This window comes from Marmota monax, unplaced genomic scaffold (assembly GCF_021218885.2).
Source record: "Marmota monax isolate L192 unplaced genomic scaffold, Marmota_monax_Labrador192_F-V1.1 WCK01_AAM20220418_F8-fsc00066, whole genome shotgun sequence".
NCBI lineage: Eukaryota > Metazoa > Chordata > Mammalia > Rodentia > Sciuridae > Marmota > Marmota monax.
In genome coordinates, this window is record NW_026692805.1 from 5,346,944 (window position 1) to 5,369,284 (window position 22,341).

The 22,341-nt window shown below is 40.5% G+C and overlaps 2 pseudogenes; both read right to left on the reverse strand.

Annotated features, from left to right (window-relative positions):
• Positions 1 to 3,350: 3,350 nt before the first annotated feature.
• LOC124095182 (tumor necrosis factor receptor superfamily member 21-like) lies at positions 3,351 to 4,323 on the reverse strand (annotated as a pseudogene).
• A 366-nt stretch (positions 4,324 to 4,689) lies between these two features.
• LOC124095183 (tumor necrosis factor receptor superfamily member 21-like) lies at positions 4,690 to 6,281 on the reverse strand (annotated as a pseudogene).
• Positions 6,282 to 22,341: the final 16,060 nt, after the last annotated feature.

The window sequence follows — 22,341 nt, forward strand, 5'->3', positions numbered from 1 at the left end:
GATCTTTCCATCTTGGAATTCCTAATTTTTTTTAACAAGGGATCTGGTATTTTTATTGTGCATCAGATTCTACAAATTATATAGCTAGTTCATATAGCACAAATGATGGTTACGAGTTCCACGTGAGTCTCTGGGTGATAAACCAACCTCTTGGGAGTTTGAAAGGCAGGGAGGATTTGGAAAAGAGGAAAGGAGAGGAAGTGGAGGACAGTCTTGCTTGCCAATAAACTCTCTGAAAGAGTAGTAGAGCACACAAGCATGCTCTCAGAAGTAATGCCATCTCGCAAACTTCATCTCTTTAGTTCATTCCAGAACATGGGAGACAAAAGAGTTAATTAAGCAGGTGTCTATGCTTATCCTTCCATGTATCCAAGGAAACACAATTGATCCTCAGACAACAAATGGGAAATGTGTCTTTTGACATTCTTGACCCACCCTCCATAAAGGCCTTAGTTTCTGAGACTCAACAGGTTTCTTTGTGTAGATATTTCACATATATCATAGATAGATCTGCAGAGGGAAAGTGTGAGGTCTTCAAGAGGAAGACCATCAGAATCCTGGACTGGGGCTCTCAGGATTTCTCCTGATGCACGCTTATTTACTACTCTTTTGGATCAGAATCTTTTGCTGATCAAAAAATCTTAGCTATCACCATAACCTGTCATTGAGTTTTGTGTATCCTTCTGATGAATTACCAAATAAGACCAAATCTCACACTAAGTTAAAAAATAGTCTGTATGCTATTTTTCTTTTTTGGGTGGTAAGAACCCATGTGCTAGTGGAACCCATGTGGAACCCACACTAGCTTCATTTAATGGTACTAAAGACCAATAATGGTAATAGTTACAATGAAAAAATCCATTTTCAACATAGCCTTTTCCTTAAAACTCTCTTCTAAAATCTGAAAGTTATTATTTTCTTTGGAAGATTTTAGAAGGTCCAGTTGAATTTGAATAATTTTAAAAGGCTTTGTTAAAAACATAAAACCCTAAAGAGTCCAGATGCCAGTTAGCTATTTGAAGAGTATCTTTCATTTTGGGGACATGTGCACTTGCTAAAATAGACTTGGAGCAGCTTACAGAGTACATGCCTTTGGGTCCTCTTGGATTGATTACTGTCATTCTTCCTTCTCCAACATTCCAGAGATACTGACTCATAGATTACAAGTATTTCAAAATTTTACCACGTATGTCCCTGCCAATTCTAGCTCAATTTTTATATCTTTACAAAAACTTGACCTCTAATGAGGTCTTGAGATCATTTTATAATACACTTTGGTAAAAATAACCAGAGTTAGATTTCCTTTGTGTGATATTTGTCTGTATACTCAAATCTTATATTATTGATTAAGACAATTTTAAAATGTTAAATGCATACTTATAAAATGTCAGAAAAACTCTGGTTTTCAAGTACTCAGAATTAATTGCTCTCACTAAATTTTTCTGGGCCATCAAGAATGCTCTTGGTTTATAGTATGTGTATGGCTATTTTATCATTTAAAAGCTTTAATTAAAATATTTTATTGATTACTGAAATATAATTATATTCATATATATATCCTCTGCTTTGCAGAATATCTATCTTATAATCAGTTGACTGTAAACACAAGTTTCTGTAAACTAAATAAATTTTTTTTACTTTCAGCATCACAACTTAGGTTTGACTAGAATGTTCTTTACCTCACTTGCTCTTCAAACCTTCCAAGAACTCAGGCATTGTGAGAAGTGATTCACTAGAGAGGCTGAGGTTCATCTTGTGACCCTAAAGCTCAAAAATCTTCAAAAGCCTGAGGAAAGAAGTGGGGAAAACTTCAAAAGTTTTCCATTCTTTACTAAATCAAGTTTAAAGTTCTCTACCATGTTTTTTAGAATTCTCTGGGGTCTGGCCCCATCTGCCTATCTGCTCCCATTTCTCATCCCTCCTCAGCATAGGAAGTAAGCTCATTGTGTTCATTGCAAAGCCAGTAAATGGTGAGAGCTCAAGATGTGCATACTTGATGATAAATTTTTAAAGATTTTTTTAAAAACCAAAACATTACTGTAGACTATCAATAACATGAAGCTTAAAGATATTGTACAAAAATTATAACATAATCAGGAAAAGTTGAACTTTGACTAAATATTCGATCTTAAAGAATTATTAATTTTTAAATGATGGTATTGTTTGTTTAAAAATAATTCTGTATGTAGATATCTGTTTGTATATGTATATGTATAAAGTGAAGTCTGGAATTTGCTTCAAGATAATTGTTGGATGACAAATTATGTCATAGATAATTTTTGAAATTGAGGGAAATATGGGAGTTAATTATACCTTAAAAAACTAAAATGCCTAATATTTATTAATAAATTAGTACATGTGAAGCATTTCTCTTGATATGGTCCCTTACCACTCCCCACAAACTCCAGCCACACAAAGGGAGTCCATAGCACCTTTGCATTAGAATCTGGCAAATGAGGATTAGAGGGTAAATTTATAGATGGGAGTACAGCTGCAAATAAATTAGATAATCTGAGTTCTTAATAGGTGTAGCTATTTTTAATTAAAGTGATTGAATGATGAAGGAAACCCAGTAAGACAAAGGCCTTGAGGGCAGACTGGAACTATTGACTATGTTTGTATTAAAAAAAAAAAAAAAAAAAAACAAGACATTCATTAAAGGAAATTTAGGCAGATTCTCTATGGCAAAGGGGCTGCTAGCACTCATTTTTGACTTTCCAAAACTCAGCAGTGTGTTCCAGAACCTCTCAATTCCTAAAAGATAAAGTTCTTGAGTGGCTCACTTCTCAAGCCACTGAAATAGAAAGTCCTGATGGCTTGAGGATTTCATTTCTCCAGCTCAAATCATATGAACATCAAGAGGAGCAGAAGTAATTAAGCATTCTACACAGTGTCCAGGTGGAAACAGTACAATCACAAGAGTGTGGTCAAGTTTCAGCCGTGGCTATGAACTATATAACAAGACATTAAAAAGAGTCTGATTGCATCACAGCACTCAACATGGTCTTAAATTTTCTTAATCTTAAAGGAAAAAAAACTAATAAGATTATTATTTTGAATAATAATCAAACCATTATATTTTATGATAATATTACAAAGATAATATTTTATAATATTATAAGAATATAATATTTACAATGTCCTAAAGGACATTTGTGGAGAGCAAAAATAATAAAATAATAATTATATATATGTATACACACTATACATATATTTGAAAGTAGCTATGGATTTTGAGAAATGAAGACTACTTATAGAATTCATGGGATGCCACTACAATTTTAAGAAACAGAACCACCCTGCCACTTGATTTTTGCCAGTTGATTTCCAGAATGGAGCATCCCTATGTGCTACAGTAGGTCAGGTAGATGGCTATGAACAGAGTCCAGGAGGTCTGGCTGGCCTCTTACTCTAGACTCCAACAATCTCTAATAGCTGCTCCAGTTTCTCCTCAGCCCAGGGAATCTCTTCAATCAACCTCAGACGCTCAGAATTCAGAATGTGGAATGTCAGTAAAGAGGCTTCAGGTCACAGGGACCAAAGCTTATACTGGGTCCTTCTTCTATTCAGTAATAAAGGAGCTGGTCCTGCTGAGCTGCCCCGGAGGGAATCAGAGTGGAAAAGGGGCTCTGACTCATCCGGGAAGAACTTGATCTTGTATTAACACCATCAGGAGAGTGGAATTCTCAAATTTCATATTAGAACTAGGGATGGGCACAGGCTAAGTTGGGGAGGGGGGTTGTCAGTTTCCAGCTGGGTAGTGTCTTTCATTAGTCTATGAATCTTCTCCATAACCTCATTGAGCAAGTGCTGGAGCTCGGCGCTAATTGGGTGACACTGGCCTCAGGATTGCTGGATGGTCCTATGCAGCAGAAGTGCCTAGGCCTGTTCAAGTTCCGCTGTGTATCCTTTGAGAAAGCGGCAGGAGGAACAGAGTTTAAAGCCAGCCTCAGCAAAGGCGAGGTGCTAAGCAACTCAGGGAGACCCTGTCTCTAAATAAAATACAAAATAGGGCTGGGGATGTGGCTCAGGAGTTGAGTGCCCCTGAGTTCAATCCCTGTACAAGAAAGGCGGGGGGGGGGGGGGGGGGGGGGGGAGGAGAGTGAAGTGGGGGGAGGGGGGGAGAGAGAGAGAGAGAGAGAAGCGAAGAAAGACTCAAAGAAAGAAAGAAAAAGAAAGAAGCCATTTCCCTCTCGTGGAATTGCACTGAAACTGACAGATATCCCTCCGCAGTCTTTCCTCTTGCGTTTCAGCAAGATTCAGGATGTCAATACCCCGGCAGTTGTATTGGACCCGCTTCTCCCAGTTTGGGGTTGGAGTCATGGATTTTTTTTCAGTCCTGCGTTTTCCTCAGTGGTGCTGGGATCCTGCCAGGGCCCCCTTGTCGAGTCCCGGAGCTTTTCTAGATACTGCACAGTATCACCACATGCACCAGCAGCAGGAAAAGCTCAATTATCTACGGGGAATGTCCTTTGATGTCCAAATGCTTGTGTAGCTCAGGCCTGAGATGGCTCCTTTTGGGCCTTTGATGGTCATGCTGGACTTTTGGCCCCTGGATGGCCTCCCTGGATGTGCCTGTGGTAGGACCCTTCTGGTAGTGGACTCCCTGGAGGCTCCGAGGGTCTGGTTCACAGCTCCTCCCTTCTTGCAGAGCTTCTCTGTAACTGGATGCCACTTGGTGCTTTTGGTCTAAGAGGCAGAAGAGTTGGATTGTGTTGAGTTCATGTCCTTAGGAACATGAATGGGAGAATGGATTTCATGTGCTCGGGGCATGAGAAGATGACTGTGCCAGGGGAAAGTGGGGTCCTGCTGAAGAAGGACAGAAATGTGCCACAGAGGTTGTTTCCTTGGTTTCTTGGTCACCACCACGTTCTGACTCAGTCTGTGTATGCTTTCATTTCATCCTCCTTCTCTAAAAGCACATCGGAAAAGGTACCCTGAGCACACCCCTCATTCTCCTTCTTGGTCCCATCTGCACACCCCAACCCACAGGACACACCATTTAGGGAGTTAAGGTACTGTTAAACTGGAACATACCAGGTGGACAAGTGCATTCAGGGTCAAAGTCAGCGTGTACAAGGTGATTTCTCACCTTGTGAGATTGGGTATAGGCATGACTAGCTACAGTCATGGTGTTTCTCTGACATTCTCATGCCTGGTAAAAGTTCCTGAAAGGAAATAGATACAAAAGCACAGGCTTGTGTTGGTACAGAGACTTAGGTTCCTGCCAGACACTTGTCACATGTTGATTTGGCCAGTGGCATTGTCAACATGGTGGTATGTGCCAATGAGACCTGTTCTGTTCTGGCTGAATCATGGTGGTGTTGCGTTACTAAGGAATCCAAGCAGGATAAGGGAGCCTCCTGGCTAGTTGGCCAGAGATGTGCTATTGGGTCCCTGGGGGAGGGAAGTGCATTGTCTTGTGGTGGTCCCTATGGCACCCACAGTGATTGGAGGACCAGGGAGGAGGGCTGGTGGCCACAGAGCACAGAAACAACTTCCCAAAGTGAGGCCTCCAGCCACTACCAGCTACCCTCCCTCTGCTGCCCAGACTGGCCTGGCAAGGGACCGAGTCCTAAACATCTCCAAGTTTTCTACTTTGATTTATATTTGGGGGTTTTAATTTTTAAAGTTTCAAAATTTTAGCAAAAATGAAATATTAAGAACAAAAACTTGTAAGAAGATGCTGAAGTTATTATAAAGTTGCTGTTACTTGGACTTAAGACTTCTTGACTCTAGGGGTTTTCACAACTTATTTGATTCTAGGAGCTCCTGCTCCTTTTTTTCTCGGTAATTCTTGTTCCTACCATTATATATATTTTTTAATTTTAATATTTTTTCTTTAGTTGTAGATGGACACAGTACATTTACTTTATTTATTTTTATGTGGTGCTGAGAATTGAACCCAGTGCCTCACATGTGCCAGTTGAGTGCTCTACCACTGAGCCACAACCCCAGCCCATGGTACCCATATCTTTTGTAGTCCTTTTTCCTATTTCTCTCCCACCTTATGTGATAGAATGGAGCTGACCTGATAAATAAGTGAAATAATTGGATGCTTAAGAGAGGTCAGAAAGCCCATTTTACCAAGAAACATCTTTCCTTTGCTCTCTCTTCCACATGCAAAATTTCCTGAACAAATACAATTAATACCAGTTAATGTGCTGCCCTCAATAAAAATTACACACACAGTCACACATGGTGAAATTTGCTTTCCCACTTTGGGAAGCAAATATAGCCTTTTTCATTTGGTAGCTGGTTGCTGGAATACGTACCTTCATCCTCTATTTCCAGATAGACTAACAACATCCCCTTAAGGATTCCTTCCACCTCCAAGTATCCGAATCCTCCAAGTGATTAAGTACTAAGCCCTTTACACTGCTGCTTCTGAGTCATCCCCTCCTCATTGCTTCTTGAATCCTCTCAGTCGCTCAAGGCTAGCCTATCAGAGTTTGGCAGAAAATGGTTTTCTATCACTTCGGGCATGACCCCCCATTGGTCCAGATTTTTGCCTAAGCTTCATATGTACCCCACATGGATGCTAACAGCTCTTCTTAATGAAGACTCTTGTACTCAACCTTTGTTCTCCAAAGCCCATTCAGTGTGCTGAGGTGAGAAGACCTAAATTTGCTGCAGAGAGCAACACTAAGCTAACACTGCTAAGTCAGATGGTTTTCACACAATCCCTGAATGCTGTGCTTTCCCCACAATCCCTGAATGCTGTGCTTTCCCCAAACAAAGTTCTACCTGCCACTGGAAATGGAAAGGGGTTTGGGAGGGAGGGGAAGCTCTGTGAAATCAAAATAGATCCACTTAAACTCTGAATTCAGGATCAAGATGCCCTATCTATTACTGGTGCAAAACAGAGAGCAACTCAATTGATAGTCACAGGACAAAGATCTGTGCCAGTGATGATGTTTTCTCTATATATACAGAGGTTTTCTGACACCTTCATTCAGAAAAATAAAAATAAAACTCAGTATATTCATAATAAGAAGGTTGTCCACATTATCCTACTGTGGTTGTAGGTTTATAGAGGACTTTTATTTCACTTACCTTTATTTCTAACTTTTTCTTGAATAGCATGTATTCATTACAAAATAAAAGCAGTATAAAATAAAATTGAAACAAATAAATGCACACAAAAGTCACTAGTTCTGATGCCCTGAGCAGGCCCAGTGAGGTACCAAGGTGGGGGGTTCCAAGTGAAAATATTTATAAAAAATGATAGGAAGACAAAAAGGCAAATGTCATGTATGTGATACCATGTCTTTCCTAAGCCTTTCTCCTGTTTTTCAATAATTTTAAAGGAAAAGTGTTACTGCTAAAGATTACAATGGAAATAATGGAATTTTGTGGAGTATTCAAATCAGTTAAATTTGGCAAGTATTTCATTTCTTTTTCAATGTACCAGTCACAATGGAAGGTGTAAAACAAATGAGTAAGACACAGTTCCTGCCCTCAGAAAACAGATAGCTTACTAGATGATGTGGGAATATTAAGTGGCATAGATCTTAGCCCCTGTGTTAAGGGCTTGGTGCCCAGCCTGTGGTATTATGGGGAGGTAGTGAGACCTTTAGGAATTGGGCCTAGAGTAAGATGGGTAGGTCATTAGGATTGTGCTCCTAGAAGAGATATTAGGACCCTCTGCCCTTCCCTTGTCTTTTGTTTCCCAGTTGCCGTGGGTCAAACAGTAGGTACTCAGCAGTAGGGCCAAACAACCATAGACTGAAACCTCAAACTGTGAACCAAAATAAATCTTTCCTCCTTTTAAGTTGGTTAATCCAGTTATTTTATCTTAGCTATGAAAAGTGACTAATATGGGACTGTACACAAAGAACAATAATATGAGGTATATTGGGACAAACAGTTTGTGAGGAGATCACAACTGAATATGTATGCAGGATTGGCTGGAGGTGAGGAGCATTAGGAAAGATGTAGGAATCTTTTAATTGGATATTCAGGAATTTCAGAGGTGGGTATTGTTGGGTCAACTACAGACAAATGACTCCACTGCCATTTGTAAATCAGATTGGTAAGTTTGAAACTGAAGACCGGAAAAAAAAAAAACAGCCTATGTTCACACAATATTGGGACTATTTTAGATGATGGCGTCCAGGGGGTTGGGAGTATAGTTCTGTGATACAGTGGGCGCTTAGCATAGGCAAGGCCTAGCTAGGTTCAGTTCCCAGCTCCACCACCAAAACAAAGAAATAAACTCTAATTCCCTTTGAAATATATAATGTAATTTTGAAATAAAACTTTGTGGAATGATGATCCCAATAGAATGTCCCTTTCTTACCTTAACCATGTCCTTGATGATCTATTTTTCTCATTACAGTAATGAGCCATATTGAAAACCTTGAAATCTTCTACACATCCATAACTGTAGTTTTCTTAGGTAGGTCTTAGAAGGAAGATAAGAGAATTCCAGAAATATAGTGTACTCTTGAGCTGTCTGAATATAAATGTTATAAGTGTATAGAAAGCAGAATTGCTTATTAATGGTGAAGAGAATACACATCCAACTGATAATGATGTTGAAATTCATATTCCAGAGAGAAACCTGGATTACTCTTAACCAAAACAAAAAAAAGAAAAATTGACAATCTTCCTCAGGCAGCTTTATACGTAGAATCTCTTTTTAGTCAAATTTTCAGGTTTTATTTTTTTTAACATAGACGCTCATGTCTTTTTTTTTTTTAATGAATTCTTTTCTGTTTAAACCTAGGTTTTTTTTTTTTTTTTTTTTAGCTTTTAAAATTGATCTCTCAGACTAGGAGGGAGAGTGGAGGCCCAGGATTTGTTATTAAGTGGATCAGGAAACTGGTCCTGCTTTGTTCTTTACTGAATAGCTAAGGTTTGTGATTCAACCAGACAACAATAAAATGATAAAAAGAAAAAAAAAACACACAATACTCCAACAAATTAAACATAAACACTAACTGACCCTGCTCCACAGTGCTACTTATATTGTTCCTAGTTAATATCTACCAAGAGCTATAATGTTGAAAATGCTGTCTTAGGGACAAAAAGCAATTTAGCTTGAGTTATTAGGCCTAAAGACATTTCAGAACACTCTGAGCAAAGGTTGCCAGAAACAAAGAAGTGACTTTTACTCCCACTGCAGAGGTACTATCTCCTCAACTGAGGCATTTGGTGCCAAGGCCCCTGAAGACAGATGTGCAGAGACCACCATACTCAGCATTAAGGAAAAAGCAAGTCCTTTTAGCACAATGAATTTGGGTGGTGGAAAATACAGTTCATTGACTTTGGGGCAGGGAACAATAGTGAGTGCACCTGAGTGGTAACACGCTCCTTGGAGTGTCTGCCAAAGAAAAGTGCCCCCTGTCCACCTCCTAACAAGGGGAGAGAGTACCTGTCTGTCCATTAATCTTCAAGGCCTGTGGGGGCAATGTTTGACCCTGATGGTGGCCATGCCTAGGAAAGCACAGACAGAAGGGAACAGTGCACAGCTTGAGCTGTTTGGAGTGATACAAAAGTCTCAGATGATGAGAAGGGACTTTGATGGCAAAGGCGGAAGCTGATTGTCTTTTAGTGCATTGTTTCTCACTAGAAATCCCCAGACATCACAGACAGGCAAATTTCAAAGAGAAAACTTTTGTAAAAACAAAAAGATGCATTTTCCCTACATCCCGCCCTTTGAAGCTTAACTAAGAGGGATGTGGTTCCTGATCAACTTAGGATCAAAAGCTGTCTTGAAGTCACATACTAGGAGCCAGTCTAAACTGACTTTGAAAGAAAACCTGGTGCTTGGATGTTTAACATGAATGAGAATACTGAAAATAAAGCAAAACACTTTTTTCAATGGTCTTTTGGGTCATTATTTTAACTTTTTTTTTTTTTCAAGAAAGATGGATCTACACAATATAATAGCTTCTTCCTTGTTTGATTTAAAATAATGACGTGAGCACAAGGCCTCTGCCTCTAGACTTGTTGACATGAAGGTGGTATATAAATTCTTAAGCACCTACTAGGGGCCAAAGCTAGCTGTCCCCAGCACTGTGGAGAGGAGATTAAATGATTAATCACATACTTAGAGTGTAGAAAAAGTGCTGGGGCACACAAAGGAAGAACAGATTAATTTGGGATGGAAAAATTTGGCAAGATTCTACAGATTTGAGATGGACATTGAAAGGTGAATAGGATTTCAGCAGGCAGAGGAAACAGGCACAGAAATTCCATTAGGCTCTGGGCAGAAGCTTTGCCTTGTAATTTACAGGGATTCTTGGAGGAAAGAAAAGGGTAGTCACCCCAGGGTAATGGGGAGTGGAGACTCAGTACTTAAACACCCTTCCTGATATGACAAGCCTTTGGGAGGAAATAAGGAGGAATTCCAACTTTGTTAGGGACCTCTGTGCTCGGAGCAAGCCTGGGATTAAGGCCTGGTGGAGATGAGTGAGGGAAGAAAGGAAGTACACTCTGCAGAGCCCCAAGAGGATCTGAATCCTGCATCCGTCCCTTCCAGAGGCCCTGCCTCTTTTCTCGAGTTCCATAAGACACACTAATCTTCTTGACTAATGTTTGTTTGGTTTTTGTTTTTGTTTTTTGTAAAACTTGACTGAGTTGGGGATCTGTCACTCCAGTCAAAAGAATCCTGACCAAGTACCATTATTTTCTCTCATTGATTAAATCTAAATAATCATGATGCCTTTTAAACATTTTTTTAGTTGGATAGACCTTTATTTTATTTATTTATTTTTATGTGGTGCTGAGGATCAAACCCAGTGCCTCACACATGCTAGGCAAGCACTCTTCCAGTGAGCCACAACCCCAGCCCTCATGATACCTTTTTATTGCTTTTCATCCCTCTGATCACATTTTGAGTATATTAAGCTGGGTAGAACTATGATGATCACTCATTCCCCTGGGCAATGGGAATGCCTATGACAAGTAGTCCAGCGTGGGAAGGGTAAGCAGTAGGCAGGAAGCTCATTAGCTTTGGCCTTCACATGGAGGCAAGGATGCTTTCTTGAAAAAAAATGTGCTTAGGTAGGAGTCCATAATTTGGGACCTGTCCAGGGACTCTAGCAAAAAATATTTAGTTGAATTAAGAAAAGTCCTAAAACTGCTTCCAGTAGCTTCTACAACACACACACACTTGTTCCTTCCCACTCAGAGTCTTCAACAAAAGGCTGTGTCTCAAGCACACATGAGACAAAGGTCTATTCACCAATATCCTGGGAAAGGCAGCAATCTAGGCATTGGCATAAGTAAAGAAAATAATTGTTCATGTGAATTTCTAACATTTCAAGTCTCTGTTGCCATGCAGACAACCCCATTGGCATCTCTTAGTTCACCAACGGGAAGAATTTAAAGAAAAATGTGTTGTTATTGAAGGAAAGAAGGGAATGAAGGAAATAAAGAGGGGAGAGGTGGCTCAACAGTCAAACAGGTTTACTGGGGACAAACCAGCAGAGGGGAGCTCAGTGGAGACTGAGATCGGCTTTCCACTTACAACCTGGGGTAGATGTAGAGGAGTGAGGGAGGGGGGATTTTGTGGTTAGCGTGTTGCTAGGGGGTTGTCAGGGAAGAGTTCTTGTGGTGTCACCTTCATAGGAACCAGGTGTTTTCAGGATTTCAGTTCCAGGAAACAATTTCCTTTCTTATGATCATGGAGTGTTTGGGGTTTCTTTACATGATGATGGGGTATTGATGGGGTTTAGAGTAAACTAAGAGTTATGTGCCTCTTATTTTAGAATGGAGGAAATCTTTCAAAATGGCATTTCCTATGTCAAGTTCTACCTAACAGTTAGGCTTTTATCTCTTAGCTACTGTGTGTTTCAACATGTCATTTTCAATCTGAGTCCACTAATTTACAGCAGTGAATTTTAAAATATTCTCAAATGATCACAATGCTTTTCTCTTATTCAATCTGTCAGCTTTCTTTATTTATTAATCCCACACTCTTTTGTTTCTTATTCCTCGGTTCTTATATTTCTCAAAATCTTGGCTATTTGCTTCTATGTTCTGCCTTCTCCTCTTCCCTCAACATACTTTTGTATGGAACTCACAATGCAAAGATACAACTCTAAAAGATGCTGTATAGAACCAGCATATGATTGGCCCTTTCTTATCATCAAGAGTTCTTTTCACTGTTCACCATGGCAGGAAACTCTATTTTGTCCTTGAGAAAAAAAATCAAATCATTCTTACTCAACACATGTGTTTTTCAAAACACACATCCTGGGGGGGGGGGGTAAAATAAAAAGTAGCATTATACCTCTAATTGCCCTAAAAATAGCATTAAAGTTCTAATTGGTAAGGAACTAAACAGACACTTCACAGAAGAAGAAATGCAGTCCATCAACAAATATATTAAAAATGTTCAGCATCTTTAGCAGTTAGAAAAATGAAAATCAAAACTACTCTAAGATTTCATCTCATCCCAGTCAGAATGGCAATTATCAAGAATACAAAGAACAATAAATGTTGGCAAGGATGTGGGTAAAAAGGTATATTCATACATTGCTGATGGGAATGCAAATTGGTGCAACATTTATGGAAAGTGGTATGGAGATTCCTTAGAAAACTTGGAATGGAACCACCATCTGACATAGCTATCCTACTCCTCGGTTTATACCCAAAGGACTTAAAATCAGCATATTATAGTGATGTGGCCATATCAATGTTTATAGAGCTCAACTCACCATAGCTAATCTATGGTACCAAACTAGATGCCCTTCAACAGATGAATGGATAAAGAAACTGTGATATATATACACAATGGAATAGTACTCAACTTTAAAGAAGAATAAAATTATGGCATTTGCCAGTAAATGAATGGAACTGGAGAATGTCGTGCTAAGTGAAATAAGCCAATCTCAAAAAACCAAAAGCCAAATGTTTTCTGTGATATATGGAAGCTAACTTACAATAAGGGTGGGGGCATGAGGAGTTAGGGAATAGAGTTACTAAATTAGGTAGAGAGGAGTGAAGAGAGGGGAGGAAGGACAGTAGAATAAATCAGACATTATTACCCTATGTGCATATATAACTATATGACCAGTGGGATTCTACATCATGTACAACCAGAAGAATGAGAAATTATACTCCATCTATAGATGATGTATCAAAGTACATACTACTGTCATGTATAATTAACTAGAATAAATAAAAAATAATTTTAAAAAAGAGTTTTAAAAAGTTCTAATTGCTATTAAATTTAATTAGAAATTCTTCATTGAAGTACAGATTTTTCATAATTAATCTAATAGCTCTTTACTTGGTATCTATGTATAAACTGTTGTCCATCATGATTGCAAATATTCACATGGTAAAAATGCAAAGTGTTAAAAAAATGCAATCATTCGTAAAATTAGCACAGAAACTTGGAGATAATCGAAATTGATCTCGTACATGTAATATCAAAAGCTAATATAGCATTGACACATTTCTCATAAAGATTTAGTGCAGCCTTGTGGGCAGTGGCACAAGTCTGTAATCCCAGCAGCTTAGAAGGCTGAGGCAGGAGGAGGAGAGTTCAAAACCAACTTCAGCAAAAATGAGGCACTAAGCAACTCGGTGAGACCCTGTCTCTAAATAAAATACAAAATAGGGCTGGAGATGTGGCTCAGTGGTTGAGTGCCCCCAAGTTCAATCCCCCGTACCAAAAAAAAGATTTAGTGCAGAACAGGGCTGGCTTCTTCATATCATTCTGAAGCACCAGGCATCTGTTCAGAATCCAGCTCTGCATTCTGGATCCCTGTCAGTTATTTGTCACTGATATGGGTGTAAGTCTCCTCACCATGTATCCAGGATGCTTGATGTGTCCACCAAATTCAAGAGAGCACTAGCAGAAATCAAAGCTTGGAAAAAAGCTAAAGACTTGAATATAATTTTCAATCCATGAAAACTTGCTATTTATGAAACACTTCAGGTTCTTACATTATTATTTCTCAATAGAATACAATGAAGAACTTTTATCTTGTTTGAGTTTATTCAATCCCCCATTTTTTTGTTTTAAAGTTAAGAGAATATTTATTTCTATGATATATAGGGCCATCAAGGACATGCATTGCATTCAAGAAAAACAATTAAAAAGTAAAAATTATGAGCTGAGGATATCATGGAATAAACATTATCTAAATACTTTCTTTTTTTTTTTTTTTTTACCAACACATAGGCTACAAACAGTGACTCTAAGCCCAAGTGAGAAAGGCAACTCTTCAGACAGCTTTACCAAGAAGTTTGTCTGTAAATTGGAAAAATATTTTACTGACATTCAGCACAAAGGTTGATTGTATTTTCTGGTCCGGATAGAGCCATATACAACTGCTTTTCCTCAATCCTCATTTTTAGCAAGATTCCGCCCCCCCCCCCAGGGTTGGGGATTGAAGCCAGGGCCTCACACATGCAAGGCAAGTGCTATACCACTGAGCTACACTCTCAGCCTGTGTATGTTGTCTTGACCATAGTTCTGACTATAACTCTCAGAAGGATCAGAATCGTGATCTTGACCCGCTGAGCTAGAGTTGTGCTGTCCAATAAGGTAGCCAGTAAGTAGATGTGGTTATTAACACTTTGATTAGATACACTTAAAACATCAGCTTCCTATAGCCTTATTTCAAATGTTTCATAGTCATATATGCTTAGTGCTAAGTGGCTACTATATGGGTCATACACAGAGATTTTCATTTTCACTGAAAGTTCTGTGGACTGTACTGGCCACATCCTTGGTATTCAAAGTTCGTGAATCAGCAGCATTAGCATCACCTGGGAGCTTGTAATGAATGTTGAGCCTCAGCTTCCCCAAGACCTACTGAATCACAGTCTGTTTTTTTATGAACATCCTCAGGTGATTCCTGTGCCATTCACATTTAAGAAGCACTGACCTAAATAATCAAGGAAATATACCCCGAGGGGTAAAGAAGGAAAGAACTATATTCTGTACATCCAGGTTGGACTCAACAGTCACTTCCTGCAGGAACATCTTTTTACTATGGCCTCTTAAAACAAGAAAAACATCAGGTTATCCATCTCTAGCTGTAACTTAACAACCAGCGCCTGTACCTGAGGTTGACCGGTGCTTCCTCCTCTAAATTCCCTCATAAAAATAGCTAAACATAATAAGCCCTTTCTCTGAGCTACTCTTTGTTCTAGGGGCTTCATGTGTTTTGATTCATTAAGTCTCATGACCCTATAATTGCCTTCTATTAACACTATTTTACAATTGAGGATTCTGAGATTCAGAGAATGGAAGTAAGCTCAGGTCACAATGGCCAAGCTAAAGGTCCACCTCAGCCGCACCTTGGCTTTGGAGAGGCCAGCAAAGGGATTTCTCCCCAACGCTGGCGGTTCCTGGAAAACTGCAACCTTGGCAGTATATTTGTTGGCGGAGTGTCTCTCCAGGTTCTTTGAGCTCCAAAGCAAATGCACATTCTACAGTGTTGACAGGATTCCCTGAGTGTCCTGTACTGCCTGAGGTTCCACTTAGGTCCCTAAGAGGCTCCACGGTTTGGACTGACTGGCCCACTTTGAGGGGATGACCTGGAAGAGCACCTCATTTCCTTCCTATGTTGTTTCCTTGAACTCATCCTATTGCTCAACTCTCTTTCCCCAAATCCCCAGGAAAAACCCAAGAAAGAGAAAGAGCTGCCAGTTAAATTCATGCCAAGATCCTAATGCAACCTGTCTACCAGGGGAATACAGGCCCCGCCTAGAACAGCAACAAAAGAAGCGTCTGTTTCCTGCCCAACCTAAGTGGCTCCGGTGAGTCACCACTTTCCCTGCCCCAACTGAGGCGTGGCTCCTCCAATTCCTAGCAAAATGCTTCCGCTCCAAAATTCTCAGGCCAGTCTGTTGAGGCTGGAGAGCCAGCCATTTCAGAGTCTCCTTTGAATCTCATGAATTAAAAACGACTGCATTAAAGCCCCAAAGTGCCCACTAACAGACTTGACATTAACTCTGCCAGCTTTTGGCAGACACCAGACTACCCACATGCATTAAGCCCAACATGGAGGATGGGGGAGAGCCAGGGCTTTGCCTCTCAGATGACTGAGGAGGCATATGGGGGAAGCCAGCTGTGGTCAGCATTAGCAGCATCAGTCTTGCTTGTTTGTTCAACACACAGGTATGGGGTATTTATGACATACTGCTCAGTACCAATAGGAAATGTCACTAATGGCACCTTCTAGCTCTTTCTCTCCAGTACAATACTTGTTTTAATTAGTAGATGTTAAATTCTGGAAGAGCTGATAGTTTGTCACTGTACTCTCATGGGTGTCTGGCAGAGGGCTCTGCGTGCAGTGGGTGCTCATTAAATGTTTATTAAGAGAAGAAATACAAAATGAATGGGAATTTCAATTATTACTATTATTATTCAGTAGCTAGAAAGAGTTGCACGATACTTGGTGGCTCTATAGTCTTCTCCAAAATTTTTTAAATATATAAAATTTCAGATAACGAGTGCTTATATTAGTCCTATTTAATAACTGGGAAGGCCAAATTTGAATGCGGTCATGATTTGGCTACTGCTCAATCTGGCAGGATAAATTCAGCCTTCCTTATTTGCGCTTTGAAGCTTTATTGTCTAGCAAGCACAGAGATCTAAGAGGAAAGAGTGTGTTTATAAGCAGTCACTTGGCTCAGCTGATATAAACCCATTTGACGATGACCTGAGATCAGAAAAATGTGTTCACTCCAGGACTACAGAATTTTTTAGAGGGCAGATGCAAAGCCTCAGGGCCTCTGGGGTCTACACGGACTGCTGTGGTTATAATGAGGAACCTGGAAAGGAAGAAAGACTGGGAAATGGGGGTCAAATCAACAAATAGAAATGAGATGCCACTTTGGGATGGGCTTATGCCAGAGATGGTCTCTCTTGCATTTATCTCTCTCAGTACACAGCTCCAGATAGCACCAGACAAGAACACGTATCTCAAATGTTTGCCAACACCTTCAAGCTCATGGCAACTGAGAGGGAATATTTCAGGGAGGATGTGATTACACCATGCTCACTTTTGCTCTCCTAGCTCAGAGTCATGCCACCCACATTACTATTTCCCAGCAGGCTAAGAACACCCACATTCAGCTTTTCCTTTCAAGCCAGTGAGATGGAATAAATGAATTCTTTTGTGTCTACACAGGACTCCCATCCTTAGATGCCCTCATTAAAGAACCAGCGTTTTTGGAGTCATTGCATTTACTGTTCATTATGCACTGAAAGACTTCCCCAAAACCTCCTGGAGAAGGCCTTTTGCTCCACGGTCTTGAGCCCTGGTGCAGTCATCACATGCGGATGAAGGGCCTGTGAATGAGATGCATAACGAGGACGAGAGAGAACTAACTTATCGTCTCAGAGAGAAGCCAGGTTTTTGTATCACCAACTGGCCGGGCTGGCGATATGAACTGGGTTCAAAGGAGCTGGCTGTATCAATAACTAAGGAAATGGCACGAAGAAACCACACAGCACACGAACATAAGTTTCTAAGGTGGGATGGCTGGGCTCGGTGACCCCAAGGGTCAGCTCCAGCACTGGAAGGAGCAAGAGAACGAGCGAGCACTCGCAATCTCTTTATTTTTTTATAGGGGGGACACACAAAAGGAGGTTCGATGGAATGTTCTACCTAAATTAGGCAGGGGAATCAGGTTTCAGGGGGTTGCCCATCCCTATTAGGTAACTCTCAGGTAGGGCTTGAAGCAGGCTCCCTTGCCCAGCGAGGGTAAAGGCTAGTTGCCTTGCACCACTTTTGCGTGCATGCCAGTCTGATATCCCCACCGCTCAAGGAAGGAGGGTGGTGGGGGGAACAAGCTCAGCCCAGGGGTGAGGGGCGGCTCCCCACATATTCGCACATTGGCTTAAGGTTAACTTGGAACTTTTGAAAGTCTTTGTTGAAGTAGTAAGAATTTATGAAGATGATTATAATAGTAGCAACCATTATGAATAACACTTTATTTTTTCAAAATCCTGAGATATTATAGTATTCCTCTCCTTTAATCCCAGGAAGAATCAGTTCTCTCCTCTAGGTTCTTATCAAGAGTTTATTTCGAGCTGGAATGAAGGAGTCAAAGCATTGAATTTAAACAAAAAGTTCTGAGTTTGAATCCTGGTCTATTACTTGCTAGTGGAGCAGGGACTAAAATATTTACACAAAATATTTTATCTATGACCTTTGATTTACTTATCTGCAAAATAAGTATAATCATTACATTTACCTCACAGATTCATTATAAGAATTATACGAGATCTCAAGCAGGAAGTTAGGCTCTCAAGCAACACTTGATAAGAAGATGAATTACACCATATCACACTGAATCGGTCACATGCCTCAACTGGAATGCCAGCTTCATGCCAGTGATACAACAGGTCTAACTCATCTTTGTATCCCTGACCCCCACCCAGCAAGTGCCCAGCTCTTCATGAGTGCTAAATAAATGTTGTTGAACTAATGAATGCATGAGCACTGTAATTCATGGCACTATCAGAGCACCTAGGCAACATAGCTTAGAGCTCTACTGAGCTGGAGAGGGCTCATCTGCCAGGTGTTGGAGTAGCCAGTAAAGATAATATGCAATAGTATGAGTGAGAGGTTACACTGGAGAAAGCACTGAAGCTCCTGATTCCATGCCCCCTCTACCATGGAAAGGCACAGAGTGAGGGTCAACTTCATAGTACAGATACAATGCTCAGTGAGGATTGTCCACTGCTGAAGGACCCCAAGCAAAATGCTCCTTCAGTTTTATGGATCTGGGAACAAAGGATCAAGGGTGGGGACAGGGAGTATGGAAGAAGGACTGGGAGCAGAAAAGTACTGCACCCTAAGTCAGAGTGGACATAAAATTTCCCCTCTGTTCCCATATAAGGAGATCTTGGCAGAGTTGCCGGAAAAAGACCTTTGCTGAATATTCCCCTTTAAATGGAGTTGCTTAGACTAGGAATACAGATATGTGTAAGAGCAAGGCCAAGTCCTCCATTGCAGCTCCCTTCAGAGATTGCAATGCACTGGCTGCTCACCAAGTCTAGGGTCGGGGAGGACAGCTCTACCCAGTGAAGCTTTTGTAATTGCATATGGCAGGGTACAGGGATTGTGGGATGCAGAGGGATCACACATCAGTGTTTGGCCAGTAACCAGACTCCTCATCCAGTATGTTGCATCTGATAGGTAAAATAGCCAGAGACTTTAAATGACTTGTCTAAGTTTACTTGGTTTGGTGGCTGCAGTTCTGGATTTTTTCATATTGGACCAGAGTGGATATGTGAAGAGCTGTCACCTCTGATGACTAACGGGAAGTTTCTCTTCTGCCTCAGAAAGTGGTCCAACCCTGAACAGACTTTAAAATGAACCATCAACTTCCAAAGCCTGTTCTATTGGGAGAATTTTGAGCCTGTCACTTTTGCCCCTGATGTTCAATCTGTGACTATACTATAATACTTACAAAAGGGACTTTGCCGAAATGATTAAGGTGATGAGCCAATTGACATTAAAATGAAAAGATATTCTGGATTAACTGGATGGGCCCAGTGTAATCCCAAGAGCTCTTAACATAGAGGAAAGCAGAAGTCATTCCACGAGACGTGGCAGAGGGTAAGTGAGAGCGGTTTAGAGAATGAGACAGATTTGATGCACTGTTGTTGGCTTTGAAAATGGACAGGACCATGAACCAATGAAATGGTGGCCTCTAGAAGCTGGAAATGACCCTTGGTCAACAGACAGCATAGACATAGGGACATCATTCCTACAACTACACGAGAAGGAACTAAATTCTGCTAACGACTTGAGTGAAATTGAAAGTAAACTCTCCCCCAGAATCCAGGCTGGCCGACCCTTTGATTTTAGCTTCTTGAGACCCTAAGCAGAATACCCAAGTAAACCCACCTGGACATATGACCTACAGAAGCTGTAAGGTAATAAGTGGGTGTTGTTTCAGGTCACTGAATTTGTGGTCATTTGTTACAGCAGCAATAAAAAACAAACACAGAGGTTCAAAAGCACAGCACAAAGATTCATCCTGTCAATTTCCCTTACCTCCCCTCATGACTAATCTAAAACTGGCCACCACTCCATCAGCCAACTGGTCCTTTTCTTAGTCTACTGGTACCAATGGAAAACGCCATTGCTAAACCCAGTCCAAACATTTCTAACTGCAGCTCAAAGTTCATTTTGAGCTTCTGGGTTAGAAAGGCATTGGGCCTGTTTCTGTGATGTCAGGATTTTTAGTGATGGTATCTTTATCCTTCATATCTGTGAGATATCCCATGGAAAACCTTCAGATCAAAGTACTAGGACTACCTGGTAAAATACAGGATCCCCAGATAAATTTGAATTTAAACTTCAAAAGACAAATGATGTTTTAGTATTCCCCAAATACTACATGGGACATACTTACACTAAAAATGTTATTATTTTTAAAGTCTGGAAACCCTGCAAGGAACAGACATTAAAAAAAATAGAGTTTTCTAGAGTATGTAAAGCTTACCAGGAAAGTAGTAAGTGGTGACCTAAATTTGACTTATCCTCCTCTTTCTGGGACAAGTGCCCTTTTGTTTCTGCCACAACCAAATCTGATATCAGGAAAGGATCTTCTGTCAGCTACTTATACTTCAGTAGGAATTTCTACTAGCAGGGTTATGTGTGTCATTAAATCCATATTCCAATGTGGAATGAAAGAATTTGCATACTATTAAAATAAGGCTGGGTATCACTGAGCAGGTGGGTGTTAAAGCCTTTATTCTGACTCCTCTCCCAAGGCAGGACATTATAGAGTAGAATATCCCTGAAGATCCTCGAAAGCCCCAAGTATTAAGGCTTGGCCTGTGGTGCTATTGAGAGATGGAACATTTAGAACATGGGGCCTAGGAGAAGGAAGTCAGTTCACTGGAGTTGTGTTCTCGAAGGGGATATTGGGGCCCCAGCCCCTTCTTGTCTCTCTTTTTGCTTCCTGACCCCCTGAGGTAAATAGGTTTCCTCTGCCATAAACCCTAACCCTCAGGTACTGTGCTGCCACAAGTCCAGAGCAATGGGGCCAAATGACTATGAATTGAAATCTCTAAAAACAGTGAGCCAAAATAAACCTTCTTTTTTCAAAATTGATTATCTCATGTATTTTGTCACAGTAACAGAAAGCTGGGTGACACACAAGGCGGTAGGGGAGAAATACAGACTTTTAGAGTTAGATCTGTTTTTGCCACTCTCTGCTTTGTAACTTGGAATAAATTAATATTTCTCAGCACATTTCTTCTCATTCACAGTTCATGCATCTTCAGGATTATTCTGAGGCTTGAAATGAATCTCTATATATAAAGTATCTGGCCCATCACAGGTGCTTGGTGGACATTTATCTTTTCCTTCTGGAGCTCAGACTAGTAGCCATATGATTATTCTGTGCAGAGGCAAAGATAACTGTGTGTAAGGCCACCTGCAGGCACCTATCTGAAATGCTAATCTCTAAAGAAGAAAAGATTGTAGCTGAATTGTTCAGAAGGGGGGCAGGGATTGTGGCTCAGCGGTAGAGCGCTCGCCTAGCATGGGCGGGACCCAGGTTCAATTCTCAGCACCACATAAAAATAAAGGCATTGTGTTGTGTCCATCTACACCTAAAAAATAAATATTAAAAAAAGAATTGTTCAGAAGGGATAGCTCTGCCCTAATAACATGTCTATGGAAACCATTTAATAGACACTATAACAATGGCAGAAAACAATCATAAAGAACATCATAAGCCAGGGTGGATCCAGATACTTCACATCTGTCAGCCCATTGAACACTCAAAACAACACTACAAGGAGGCTCTATTATTATCATTTTCAGCCCCATTTCAGATAAGCCAATGGAGGCCCTGCATGGTCAAATACCTTCCTCTAGTTTACCCAGTTAATACGCAGCAATACAGATTTTTGACCCAGGTAACGAGGGCCCATCTGTCAGTGCAATCAGCAGCTAGTAAGTGGAGGAGCCATCTCTAAGAACAGAGAGTAAGATGGGATGTAGGTATTCCAAACTTCCTGAATCTCAATAGCAATATGTTTATTATCATTAAATTGTGCACATTTCATCCTAGAGAGGGCAAACTTCATAAGACTGACACCACTTGGTATTTCATATGTCAGGCATCATTTGTTCTAGAATGTTCTCTTAGGATCTGAGAGAAGTTTGGTCCAAAAGGCTGCCTTTCTGGCCTCTCTCAGAAGCACTCTTTTTAGCACGAAGGGTGATCACCCCTGAAACAGGATTCCAGTCTGCTGGTTTGGTCCACCTCCTATGATGCAGCATTCTCTTGTGTTTTTTGGTGACAAGTGAATCAGGTTTCCATTAAAAACACTGAAGCCAAAGGGGAGAAAAAAAATAAAAGCTCTGGCATGACTTTGGAGGATGATTCTTT